We start from the raw sequence: 12,395 nt of genomic DNA on the forward strand, positions 1-12,395 counted from the left end.
TGGTGGCGGCTTCCCTGTGGCACTGACACTCGCTGCCTTCACTGCGGAAGGTGATACAGCTGCAGGGATCTCCTTCCAAATTCCTGACTTGCATTAACCTCTTCCTTCCAACTCCGACAACCAGCCAAGCCAATCCCGCAGGATCCTGCTGTTACCGAAAATCGATGTTCTGTAACACTGCCATGTTAATGCAGCACAGGTGACAGCCCTGGTTTATAATTAAACATATCTGGTTTGCTTTTCATTTATTTCCTCAACTGAGCAGGACAGATCTTCTCCACTGACGTACCCTGCACAAGCTACAGGGCAACGCGTTTTCCACAAACAAGTTTCGGGGTCCTGTCTTTACTTGCAGAGAGCTACTCCAGCCCTGCAACACGATCTCTTTCTACTGAACAAGTGGCCATGAGAACCAAAACTCCACACCTAGGTTTAAGATGATAGCAACCACTGATACTATCTCTCACTTATCATTCCAGGACTGGGCGAACTAACCATAATAAGAACTTACTGAAACTTAATAGAGGAAACAGAACTTGCTAAAGCATTTTTCTCCCCACACCTGCGCTGACGTTCTCACGAGCACAAGGGCTGAGTATGCTAAACTTCTCGATTACCACGCAAAAGACTTCAGGGTTTCTTTTGACACAAAGACAGCCTTGATTTACTCGCAGCAGTGTCTTCTGCCAGATCCTGCTTCACTCCGGCCCATCAAGGCAAACGGGAGCTGGGATCTCCTGCAAGGTGACTCTTCCGAGGTGCAGAAGAAGCCAGTCCGGTCCCTTCAGTGAAGTCCCACAATTTGCACCGACTTCACACCCCCAGTGGGACAGGGCTGGAAAATCTGCTTTAAATGCTCCACCATCATCACCAAGTTGAACAACAGAGTTTCCTTACAATCAGCACTTCAAGGCATTTAAAAGAGCTGAAATGTAGGAGTGCCTAGGTGGTCACTTATGATCTAAACTTGCTTTGTTCCTAGCATTTTGCGGCAGAATTAGGTCATCTGCTGGCTCCTCTCCTTCTCATGTCAAGCTGCCAGTGCCAAATCTAACATATCGTCTACACCTTAGGAAAGAGGAGATCAGAGAAAGTTATCCTCTACTCATTGCTGAGTCATACTTCGGCTTTGTACAGGGCCTGAATACTTGCTCTGTGTTATTTTAGTCAAAACAGTCTGCTCCTAAGTGCTTTTTTTGAGGAAAACTCCCAACCTTCACTAGATCTGAACAGCACTTCGCTATATCTAGCGCGAAGCTGGGGATTCACATGAAAAATCTAGGAACTGTGAAAAATGAGGGGCAAATTCAGCATGTGAAAAACATGCATGGGGGCTACAGTAACCCCGTATGGTGCCCATACTGGTGCTGCTCTGGTGAGCCACACTACCAGAGGCAAGAGGGGTGAAACACAGTTATAACGGAGGAAAACACAAAAATAAGAAGGCAGAAAAGCTTCAGCGGTACTTTTTACCAGAGACTGAAGAATGTTTGAAACATACCTGCTCTTACTTGTTTGTACACCTCCACAGTGAAAAAAGTAAAACTGGTGATAAATTTGTAATTTAAAAATATTACATATATTCAGCTTATCCTTGCTGGGTCTGAGTCTGGATGCACTGAGCAATGCCCAGTGCCACAGAACACCCAATGTTTTCACCAGAGCCTTCTAGCAAGAGGACAAGAATCACCTCAAAATTTTACAACTAGAAATTAATGGGTTTTTAGATATTCTCCAGACAAAGAGCCATTAGTCCAAGGAAAGACACCTTCTGTGTCAGTAGAGTTAAGCCACTCCCTTTACAGCACACAGTATTTTCTATGGTTATTTAGCATTTCATGGAGTATCTAGTGCATAATTTAAAACACTTCCTGCACCCAAGCTCCACCCTGAACAAGATCATTGGCAGCACTGTTTTTCAAGTCTGTCTACCCTCTCTGCAATGTGAGTAAACAGCTATGGATGGTCTCCTGCAAAGTCCCTCCTTACAACTGCGGGAGAATTCACTGCATTTTATCTCTTTTGTTAGAGGAAATTGCAGTACATTTAAGGAGAGCATTGCAATTTTTTTTTATAGTCAACACAGTGCATTCCACTGAAGGGAAAACTCACTTTCTGTGCTTTCAACACTGCGGTCTGCTTTCCTCTTTCAATGTGATGTAAACACACAGATAATGGATTCCTGAAGCAGTGACCCTGAAAACGATAAAATCTGCCTTCTTTAGACTGCTAACTTAACCAGCAAAGAAAGAGGCTGTAAGCCAGTATTTTTTTCCGTGCCACAAACTTACCTCGTTCTTTTTAAAGCAAGTACCGCAGCTTAAGATCTGACAGATGTCCAAGATAAAGCCTCTAACATATTCCCTTGTATGCAAGTTCGGAGCCTGGATTTTCCATGCCTTGCCTAAGGAATGTCTATGTTGCCAGTGTTTTAAGATGCTGTCATTTTATCTTATTACATCCAGTACGCAGCCATTACTGTGAGCCAGTTTACAAGATAAACAAAGTACTATGAATGAAAGATTTTTTTCCTCCCTCCTTCAGCCAACAAATAGGAACATTCTTTGCACTAACCAGGCTCTTCCTCCCTCTCTGACAGGAACCACAGGACCACACTTGTGGCACAGCGCAGAGTAAAATAAGAAACATGCACAGAAGGGCTGAACTTCCCTGTACTCAGGCCGCTCTGGGATTACTTACGGAGTCACATGGATGTAGAGGAGGAGGTTTGGTTTTGGTTAAGAATTCTTTTTTTATTTTGAAACTGCAATGCCAGAGTTCATTCATCCCTGAGACGTGCCTTACACAGAGAATCAGCAGAACTTGTTTTACCCTGTCTGAGGCAGAGAGATGCTGGGCACAATCCTCCTCCACCGCACTGCTAATAGCATGGGTTTCCAGCACCGGCCAGAGGCCTACCCTTTAGAGAGCACACGACCATTCCCCAAAAGAAACATCTGTTTTCTCACACAGGTAGAGAATTTAATGGGAAGACATTAAAGGACATTTTCCCTGTCTAAAAGTAGAGTAATATAAAAAGAAGAGAATTGGGAACGTTTAAGTACCTCAATGCTTTCTCAGAGATCTTCTACGACATGAGCAAACTAATTCATTTGGAAATTATGCAACTGTTCTTCATTTGAAGAAGGTAAGCCACCCGCCTTTACAGGACATATGCAGGGAGTTAGAAAGGGCTCTTGTGCTGCAAACTGCACCCAAACAAAGCTAGGGGTTTAGGATTAATTTCCAGAGTTACAACTGCATTTTATTTACAGATAAAATAAATACACATCTTCCTCACTCTCCCCCTTATTGTTCTAAGTGACTTGGCCTGGGTTAGTCCTCGTCTGTAATGCTGAGTGGCTCAGAGGTTGGACACACATCTTAACACTCTGTAAGACTGAGGACACCTTCAGAGAGAGAAAAGCCACACAGTATCTCTTGAAAGAACACAAAGCTTTTTCCTATAGCACCACTTTTAGTCTCTCTCATTAACACCTCGATGCAACGAGAACAAGCCCAGACTAACGTGTTTATGGGGATCATATCATAGCAACACCTACAAAAAAACCAGCACAGGCTTACCTTGTAACTGCTTGAATCTTCCTTCTAACTGATTATAGTTATACGGCACCTGAGCTGCATATCCTGGGGACAATGGCCCAGGCATACTGGTTGATTTTTGTAATTCCATTTACAGGTAACACAGGTATACGACGAACTGCAGCATAAAGGAACCACAGGTTTCTCTACCATACATCCAAGTAAATCCCAGCTTCCTCAGTAGTTTGGCTTCAGTCCCTAGAGAAAACGCTCTCACTGAACCCTCAGTAAATAAGAGCTTCGGTTCAAAATCCAGCAGTGTGGGTTGGCGGTAAGTTGTCTGTAACTGATTCAAACTTAAAGCACCATGAGGTGATTTTCTGGTGGGTTTTTTTTTTTTCCCCTGCTCCACTACAGGCAACTCTCAAGTGCTCAAATCTGGTTTCAAATGCTTGCCTGGCTCTGCAAAACTAAATCAAATAAAAGCAAGCCTGCGATTCAGCCCAAAGTAAAAGCAGCGTGGAGCCACACGCTGCCGCCCTTGCCAGCGCTTCCAGGAGCTGCACACACCTCAGACCTTTCTGCTGGTTTGTAATATAATCAGCAGCCGCCCGGGTGCGGGCTGATGTCACTTGATTACCATACAGCACTGTGAGGAAACGAAGGCTGTACCAAGGGCGAAGGGGCGGTGGAGCAGGGGAAGAGCGGGACAGCTCACACAATGCTGCAGCAAGTTCTTCCGCTGAGTTCAGCCCATGCCGCCCCGAGACCCGGGGGACAAAGTGGCAGCGGGGTCCCCAGCCCTCCGCTCCCAACACGCCACCGCGGCTGCAGCAGACGGTGGTATCTTCCTGAGCAAAGCTGGTGGAATTACAATCTTTTGTTAAGAGCCTCATGTAACGGAAAACTCTCAGATTACTATCACATGAAAAGGAGGGCACTTTTATTTATCTGCAAGACTGTTCACTTGAAAAAGTAACACAGACACACACACAGACAAAAGCACTCATTCGGTATTTAGCAACAGGCGAGGAGGGGACGCAGAAAGATGTATGCTCCAGCACGCTGGGAACAAACGAAAGCTCTGTGAAAAGGTTCTTTAAAAAGCCAGTTCCTGTCACTTCGTTTTGTGTTACTTGTCGATACTGAGGATTTTGACATCTTCTGTGCGTGGGGCTCCTTGCCCATTTATCAGTGTGCTGGGTATTACTGCAAGATTAATGGTTGTCTGGGCTATGCGCTGGAGGGGGAGGGCCGTAACGTAAATAATGGTGCCTTGCCTCGCCTCTGATTGGCACCTCAATACCCTGCTGCAATATAAAAGTGCCCAACAGCAGCAGGGCTAGGTACTAGAAGTCAGTTCCCGCAGACGGTATTAGACAGAGGACGTCAGTTTTCCCTCAGGGGCAGCAGCTCCTAGCCCTCACTCATACATAAGTGAAATTAAAAGGTCAATTCCACATTCATATTCTCAGTATGTCGCATTTGCCCATTCATTTTTAAAACTGCTGATAATGATCACAGAAATGTTTTCTCTTTTTTTCTTTTCTTGCATTTCCAAATTCCTTTCCAATGGAATCCATGTTCTCTTCTCCTCCCACTCTGTCCCCTCATTAAACATTTCAAAATGTTGCCTTTGTTTTGGTACTGTTGTTTCACAAGTTTTTAGTCATATAGTAATTTATGTGAGGACAATTTCTGTGGGAGAAGCTCAGTCCACTCCCACTGACTCGCTGCAGCCCTAGCTCCTTCTAGGCTTAAGGTGGAAATTCAATCAGCCGTTACCAACACACCGGGGGACAAATGTGCAAGAAGTCCAACCATGAACACTGCTAATTTAAGGAGAAGTGATGGAAGTCAACATTTCCCATCTGAAGCTGGGGTTTCCAAAAACACATGGACTGTTGAAAATGCCTGGCACGTTGCTCCCGAGGTCATAAACACACTTAAAATATTTATGGTTTTTAACTATACTGGTTTACTTAAAAGAACAACATAGCCCTAGCCCAGAGTTGCTTATTATATTGATACAGAAGGGCTTTTACTAGCATATATCAGTGAACCCCTTTGTATCAGTATAGCTGTATTTACACAAGACTTTTGGTACTACAGCAGACCTCAAGTAGAGCCTAAAACATTTTTGAAAGTTGGTCTTCAACCTTTTCAGCACTACCTACACTTATGCCACTAAAGACTATTTGACTGCCCAAGACAAACTTTACAGTGTCAGGAAAGAAAGGTGATTATCCGCAGGGGCAGCTGAAACACCTCCATACAAGGGACCAAGGCACTGCAGGCTTGTGCCCTAAAAGCATGTTTGCAAGGCAAAAGGGGGATCTGAGGAAGCACCTGCACGTGTCCTGTCGCTGCAGCAGGCAGGATGCTGCTCTCCAGACAACAATGAGCTGATGTGGCACGGCGAGTCCCCCGTTCCTGCTAAACCTTCCCCTGATAACCTTTGTACAGCCAGCTGTCCCTCCAGCATGCAGGGACCCACACGCTGCAGTTGTGGCCATGGGATTTCCAGGCTGGGGTGGGAGGGAAGAAGGGTAACACAAAAATATAAAAGGCTCCAAAATTTGCAGGAAGAGAGCTCGGTAAACTGAGCCGTTAATATACAAATGCAAACTCCCCTAAAGCTCAAGGAGCACGTTTTGCCCAGCACACAAGTACAGGCTTATTTCCGTCACAAAATTTTTTCCTGCAGCTTTATACCAACGGCAGCTTTTGCCTGCGATGCCTGACCTACGTTATAATTAAACGAAACCCTTCCCCTCGAGAACAGGCAGGCAGCCAGGCCCTACCTGCAGGCATATCAGCTCATTACTGTCCCACCTTGAGCAAACAGGTGTTGCTATGCAAGCTCAGAAGTTAAAACTAAAGTCCAAGTGACTGACAGGAGAGCTGGAGCATTTTTAACACCATGAAGGCCATAAATCAGGAGCCAGGAACTTTTCCCCAGCTGAAAGCTTTCCCAACACCTTTGGCAGGCAACACGCTAACGCATGTGGCCATTATTAAAAATATTAAAAAGTAAAACATTACAAAAGCAAAACATTAAAAACTAAAACTAATCATTTGGCTTTGATCCATATAAAACACAGACCGACTTTCCCCGCCCACGTCATAAAACATTAACACTGCATATACGAATTTACACTTCAGATTGTCCCCTGTGGGACAACTGAATCTGGTAAGCTTAAGACTCCCAAGTAATACTGAACAAAAGTTGGGGGTTGAGTTTTTTTGTCCGTGTCCCCTCTCTGTCCCCTCCCAATTCTGGCCAGCCTAGTAGCACTAAGTGCTACCTTAAAAAGAGAAGGAATTGAAGCAGGTATGGAGCAGTGCAGGCTACACAGTGAGCAGGGGGAAAACTAAAGGAAAAGGCAAGAATCTGTGTTTGAACTGAGCTTATTTTGTTCAAGGTTTGAAAAAGAGAGACACAAGACCCTAACGCATTGTGGAGAACTCGGCAGCACTCACTGTGAAATTCTGACCTCATTTTAGCTACCATCCAGGTTGGCATTTGGGCTGAACAACAGGTCCCCAAGCAACAGATGTGACAGACTTTGTTAATGATCATGTCAGCTCCTGGGGATGGCCCTGCTCACCAGGTGCTGCTGACTCATCTGCCAAAGCATTATGCTGCTTTGCCAGGCCCCTGGCACACATTTTGAAGGCTCCACTTCACAGGTTGGTGGTAATTCAGTAAGAAAGAGCTGAGCAAAATGGGGATCTGTCTGTATTTGTGAAACTCCACACCGTATGTAGCAAGACTTCTTAAAAATGGGCATCCTCCCAGTTCCCATTATTATTTGAGTCATATCAGTCCTAACACATTCGTGTGCTGTCGACTCCAAGTTAGTAAACCTGAGACCTGTTTACTGCTGCTATGTAGCAATGCACTGAATTGATCACAAGGTTCTCGCATGCAAAGCCCTTTTTTATACCTGGTTTCTACTGACTTTCTCTGTTTCTCTTTAATTGACTAAGCCCTTGACATTACTAATTAGATAATATGTTATGGAGGTGAATTAATGCTTTAAAGGCCATAGATAAGATAACTTTTAGCACTGGACCAAGTGTAACTTATCAACACAGCTTAAAATTGTCCATGGTGTAATTAATCACTGATTACACTGCTGGAGAAAAATAAGGGCCAAATCATATATTAAGTTTAGTATATCAGGGAGGGAAGGTTTTGTTGGGGTTTTTTCCCCCCTCTAAATTTCACTCTCAGTTTTCTCCCATGGCTGTGAAATAATTTTTGCTTGTATTCGTTGATTTCTACCTCTCCCATAGTACTTGACTGGTAATGATGGCTTGCATTATTTGTGTACTTGTTAAAGAGTTATTAAATAAAAACACAAATGATTAGCCACTTAACTGTAATGCAAAGTGTGACTTAGTTGACATGATTAGAGCTTTGCAAAGCCTCAAGGAGAACAAGGGGTTGATTACAGTAATAATATTAATGTAGAAGTAACATCTGGAGGCAGGTGCTTACCCCAGAAAAGAAGAGGGTCTGTCCTGGGATCTGTCTTTACATGGTTGTGAAAATTGCTGCTGAAGTGAATGGCCTCCTACCACAAAGGAAAAAACTAATGTTTCTAAGGAAAAAAATAATGTTAGATCTAGCAAAATTACCATCCAAATCCCTAATCATCGGTGTTTCTAAGATTGAACAAAACTATCACTTTTCTCAGCCAAAAGAAATCCCTTAAGAAAAATCTTAGCATAATCTCAAAAAACATATAGACAAAAGACCCTCTAAGAAACTCCTGGCCAAGGATCCAGTTCATAACTTTTGCAGAAAATAACTGGTAAGTGTGCAGCGTTAATATTACTCACACAGCCTCGCCAGAATTGGAATAGCTAGAAATTCCCTGACAACCTCATCCATCCATCAGTCTACACTATCTTCCACCAATAAAGTCAACCAATATTGGCTGGCTTTACTGGGTCAACAATGAAGATAGTATGTGTGGCGGACACAATGTTCAAAACAGGCCCACCCTCAAAATACATTCACTTCACGCATATGTGAAAACCCAAGAAAGCAATGCAGAAAATGTTCCCTGGGTACCATAAAACAAATGCATGCTTTGTACTGTTGTGTTCTGGAAGAAAGATGCGATTTTACAACTCTGAGAAAGACAATTATCTTTCTAATGGGAAGCAGAATGCACGCCAGAGCTTACAATAATTACGAATCTGGTTAATCATCACCCTTGTCTTTCCTCTTTACTCTTATTTGCTCTTGTAAATTCTCTAGCTGGTGACTAACTAGAAAAAAATATTACAAGATAAAAAGGATGATTTATTAATCTAAAATGCCACAGAAATCGCCTAACATTTGCTCTTCTCCTGATAGAGGGTAAAGTTCTTAGACATCCCCTCAGCACTACAGTTAAGAACTGAAAACTCGTAACCATGTCTGCCTTTCTTGACTTCTCTGCTGATACCTCGGTCTACACAGCAAAACCAGAATCTCTCCCTATATATGCAGCAGAGTAAGGAAATATGGTTTTTGCTGTGGATTGTTCTAGAATGTAATAGGAAATAGTTATTTTTATCATATTTGACAATTTGCATAACATTAATCCTGAAGAGTTAGCTCTTTTCCCTCCAGTTTATATCTAAGATGCTGGAACACAGAGAGAAGCAGCCCACACACTAAGCAGAAATTAGCGTGCCAACTTCATTACCTCTTCTGCAGGTATTAGGGGGAGCAGAACCATTCATCTTATAAACCCGCCATTTCCTGCAACACTTAGCAACTGTCTCAGAAGAAGCTGAAATAAATACAAACAAAACCAGAGATCTTCTCTTAAGTAACATTTCCATTTCAGAAACTATTTCAATTTTTCTGTTTAAAGGGGATTTTAGGTCAGTAGCAAATACCAAGGCATTTGGTCCTCCAAGCCCCTTCCAGATACATTCTCCGTGACTCACATGGGCTTGGGAGAGCCAATATGATCAAAACACAAGGGAAAGAGGCAGATTAAAAAGTAAGAGACAAGGATTTTTATTACAGAAGGGTCTGTTCACATGTCTTCCTTTTGCTGTGTCCAGGGCGGCCTTCCAGCAGCTCCATGCCAAGTCCCAGGCTCAAACCAGCTTTGGGCTCAAGATGAATCTGTAGGTTGTGACGTCCAAGACCAAAGCAGCACAAAACCTTTGGGAATCTTTTCACAAATTAGGCCAGAATAACAATTTATTACTGAAACTGGGTCAGTTCCACCTGGTTTCGGGTTTCAGTTTACACAAGTCCTAGATTAACAGGAAAGTTGACATGACATTTGTAACAGCGTGTCCTTGCTAACTGCAACAGCAGAACGCCTGCCAGGAGAGCCCACAGAAAAGAGCTACATGAGGCACTCGTGTTTGGAAGAAACGACGTTTTGTGTTGGTTTGTATTCCAGTCCAAATGCGGTCTTCCGAACCATACTGCTTCCCACAGTCCGTGAACTCAAAGCAGGGAAGCCATCCCTGAAAAACTGTAACAACTACATTCACAGGTTTTGTTTGTGGCCCACGAAATGCACTTGGTTTGCTCCCTAACTTAGATGAATAACCCTGAAAAAGTCTACTAAAATCATGGTGCACAGGTACGCACTTAACATACTCGCCTTCTGTGAAATTTTGGCATGAAACCACTTGTTGATTTTCATCCAGAAAGTTCTTTTTTATGGGTTTTACTGTGCTTTCTTAGAAGCGGGAATTATTTTCATCGCCTCTCCCTCCCTCCTTTCCTCCTCCATCTGAATTGCATCTATGTTTCTATGTAGGGCGGAGAGATATTCCCACCCTCCTTTTTCTTCTCTTCCTTTTGCACTATTTTCTTTTTTTTTTTCCCAGTTTGACCAGGAACACAGAAGATGCACTGTTGCTACACCATAATCACTCAGGCATGAAAATTCAATCTCCTGCTACTCCTGAGCAAAATGGAAATTGGGTGAAAACAACAAGCAGAACACACTGATCTTTACAAATCTCCATAAGCCAGAGTATTTATTTCTACTGTTTCCCTTGCTTCACATAGATAGAACAGAAAGCATATAAACTATATTAATGTTCGCAAATACAACCCAATTGTGACCAGCCGCACTCACATGTGGTCAGTTTAGGGGAGCGGAATAAAAAACTACCTCTCCATTTTGCCAGTTCCGTAACTGGAGGAGCTCAAGCCCCTACATTAGAAACCTCTTAAGTTAATTCAGGTCCCTACAGAACTTCAGATCCTCTTATACCTAAGCAACAAAGTTCCAGAAAAGCTGAGGTAGTACAGGCTTGCGCTGATCCTGTAGTTCATTCAAAATGAAAGAGAAGGAAAATGTGAGAAAAAAAATTGTTGGAAGTTTCTTTTTAAAAAAACATACTAGATGCAGAAGCATGAGCTGAAAGCCTCATTTTTAAAACCAACATAAGACACATTCCCCTGCTTATTTTCAAAAACCTTCTTTCATCAAATCTCACCCACAAAATTTCCCCATCTGGGAATTGCCTACCTCTGAAAAAAAGCTTAGTAATCAATTGACAAGTACTAACTGTCCGAAAGTCACAAAGTTATTATTCCAGAGCAAACAGCATTTTGTTTTTATATAATGTATAGAATAAATGTAATAATATATTATACACTTACATGTACAAATACTGTCCACATCTGACACCCATCCACCTTAAAGGCTTAATAACATTTAAAGGAAGCAAAACTTCAAAAAATCGTCATACAACATACAAAGCAGTTGGCAAAAAACCAGTAGTGTTTCATTGCTCACTGGAAGAGTTCAAAACTGTTAGGAAGAATGCTAGGAACTAAAAAAGCGGAACTTGGAAGTGGAGTTTCATCACCCTCTCTACTTGCCTGGTCCTCATCCCTGTTCCTGTTCTTTTTTGCCTCTTCCCCATCAACGCAATTTGTCTCAAGGCAATCTGGGTTTACATCTCTCCAGGATATTACCTCAAGATAGGAATCAAAGCTCTGATCTGAGAGAATGATTTCATCCCTAATCTTTCCCCATTAGAAGAGCTCCAAGGTTAACAGAAATTAGTAAACATTTTTTAATCCGGTATTGAATTTTGCTTTGCAGTATGCTCTGCTAGACATTATTTATACTTCAGGGAGTGCTTTCATGCAGTATCCAAGCAACAAATAGAAGGAAAAATGCAAGGCACATTGCAGATTTGGCTGAATATATAAAATAAACACAGAAACATCGCTAGTTAGATGCTAAAGACATGAGACGAGAACATTCTCTTCTGCATACGCATTTTTTGCGGAAAGATTTCTTTTAAATTACAGGCTCATGACTAGGTTTTGAAATACATCCACAGCCAAGCTCACCCCTCATAAAAGTCATAATTTAAAAAAAAATAATATTGCCATTATGGCCATGTAGTTTCTATAAACAAGAAATCCTTTCCATTAAGATGACTCAGCAAAATATGTAAAAACAATCTCATTATTTCAATGAAGGGTCCCATGGTTACTCTGTATTAAATATCCCTAAAACATCAATTCCAACAGCAAAGAACATTATAGTCTTTTCAGTCTTCGGGTTTCCCATGATGGGCCACGCTGGGTCAGATTCCCAGCTGGTGTAAGTCAGCATGGTCTCACAGAGACCAAGGGAGAATGCCAGTTTATACCACCAGCTGACAATCTGGCAGGTAGGTCTCCTCCTAAACCATCAACTTCAGCATGATTTTATCCCAGCTCTACTATTGCGCCTGGCTTAGCTCTCACTAACTACATGGAGGGTATCTCACAGTGAGTATTCTTCCTCTCAAGCTGCTGGTGCAGCCTGAGCATTTTACTCCCCTTCACAAATCCTAGCCTGCCTCTCCCT

General features: G+C 42.6%; 1 protein-coding gene across 5 annotated transcripts in view; it reads right to left on the bottom strand.

The window, feature by feature from the left end:
- The window catches only part of SPTBN1 (spectrin beta, non-erythrocytic 1), a 136,413-nt gene that overhangs the window by 74,825 nt on the left and 49,193 nt on the right, over window positions 1-12,395 (bottom strand). Inside the window, exon 1 of one of the 5 annotated variants that reach the window (XR_009484432.1) lies at window positions 3,586-3,694. The exons of the other annotated variants lie outside the window; for them this stretch is intronic. The gene's annotated coding sequence lies outside the window, so the exon portion shown is untranslated. Of the gene's footprint in view, window positions 1-3,585; window positions 3,695-12,395 lie in introns of those variants that run through there. 5 annotated transcript variants of the gene reach the window in all.

This window comes from Gavia stellata, chromosome 23 (genome assembly GCF_030936135.1).
Source record: "Gavia stellata isolate bGavSte3 chromosome 23, bGavSte3.hap2, whole genome shotgun sequence".
NCBI classification, from domain to species: Eukaryota; Metazoa; Chordata; class Aves; order Gaviiformes; family Gaviidae; genus Gavia; species Gavia stellata.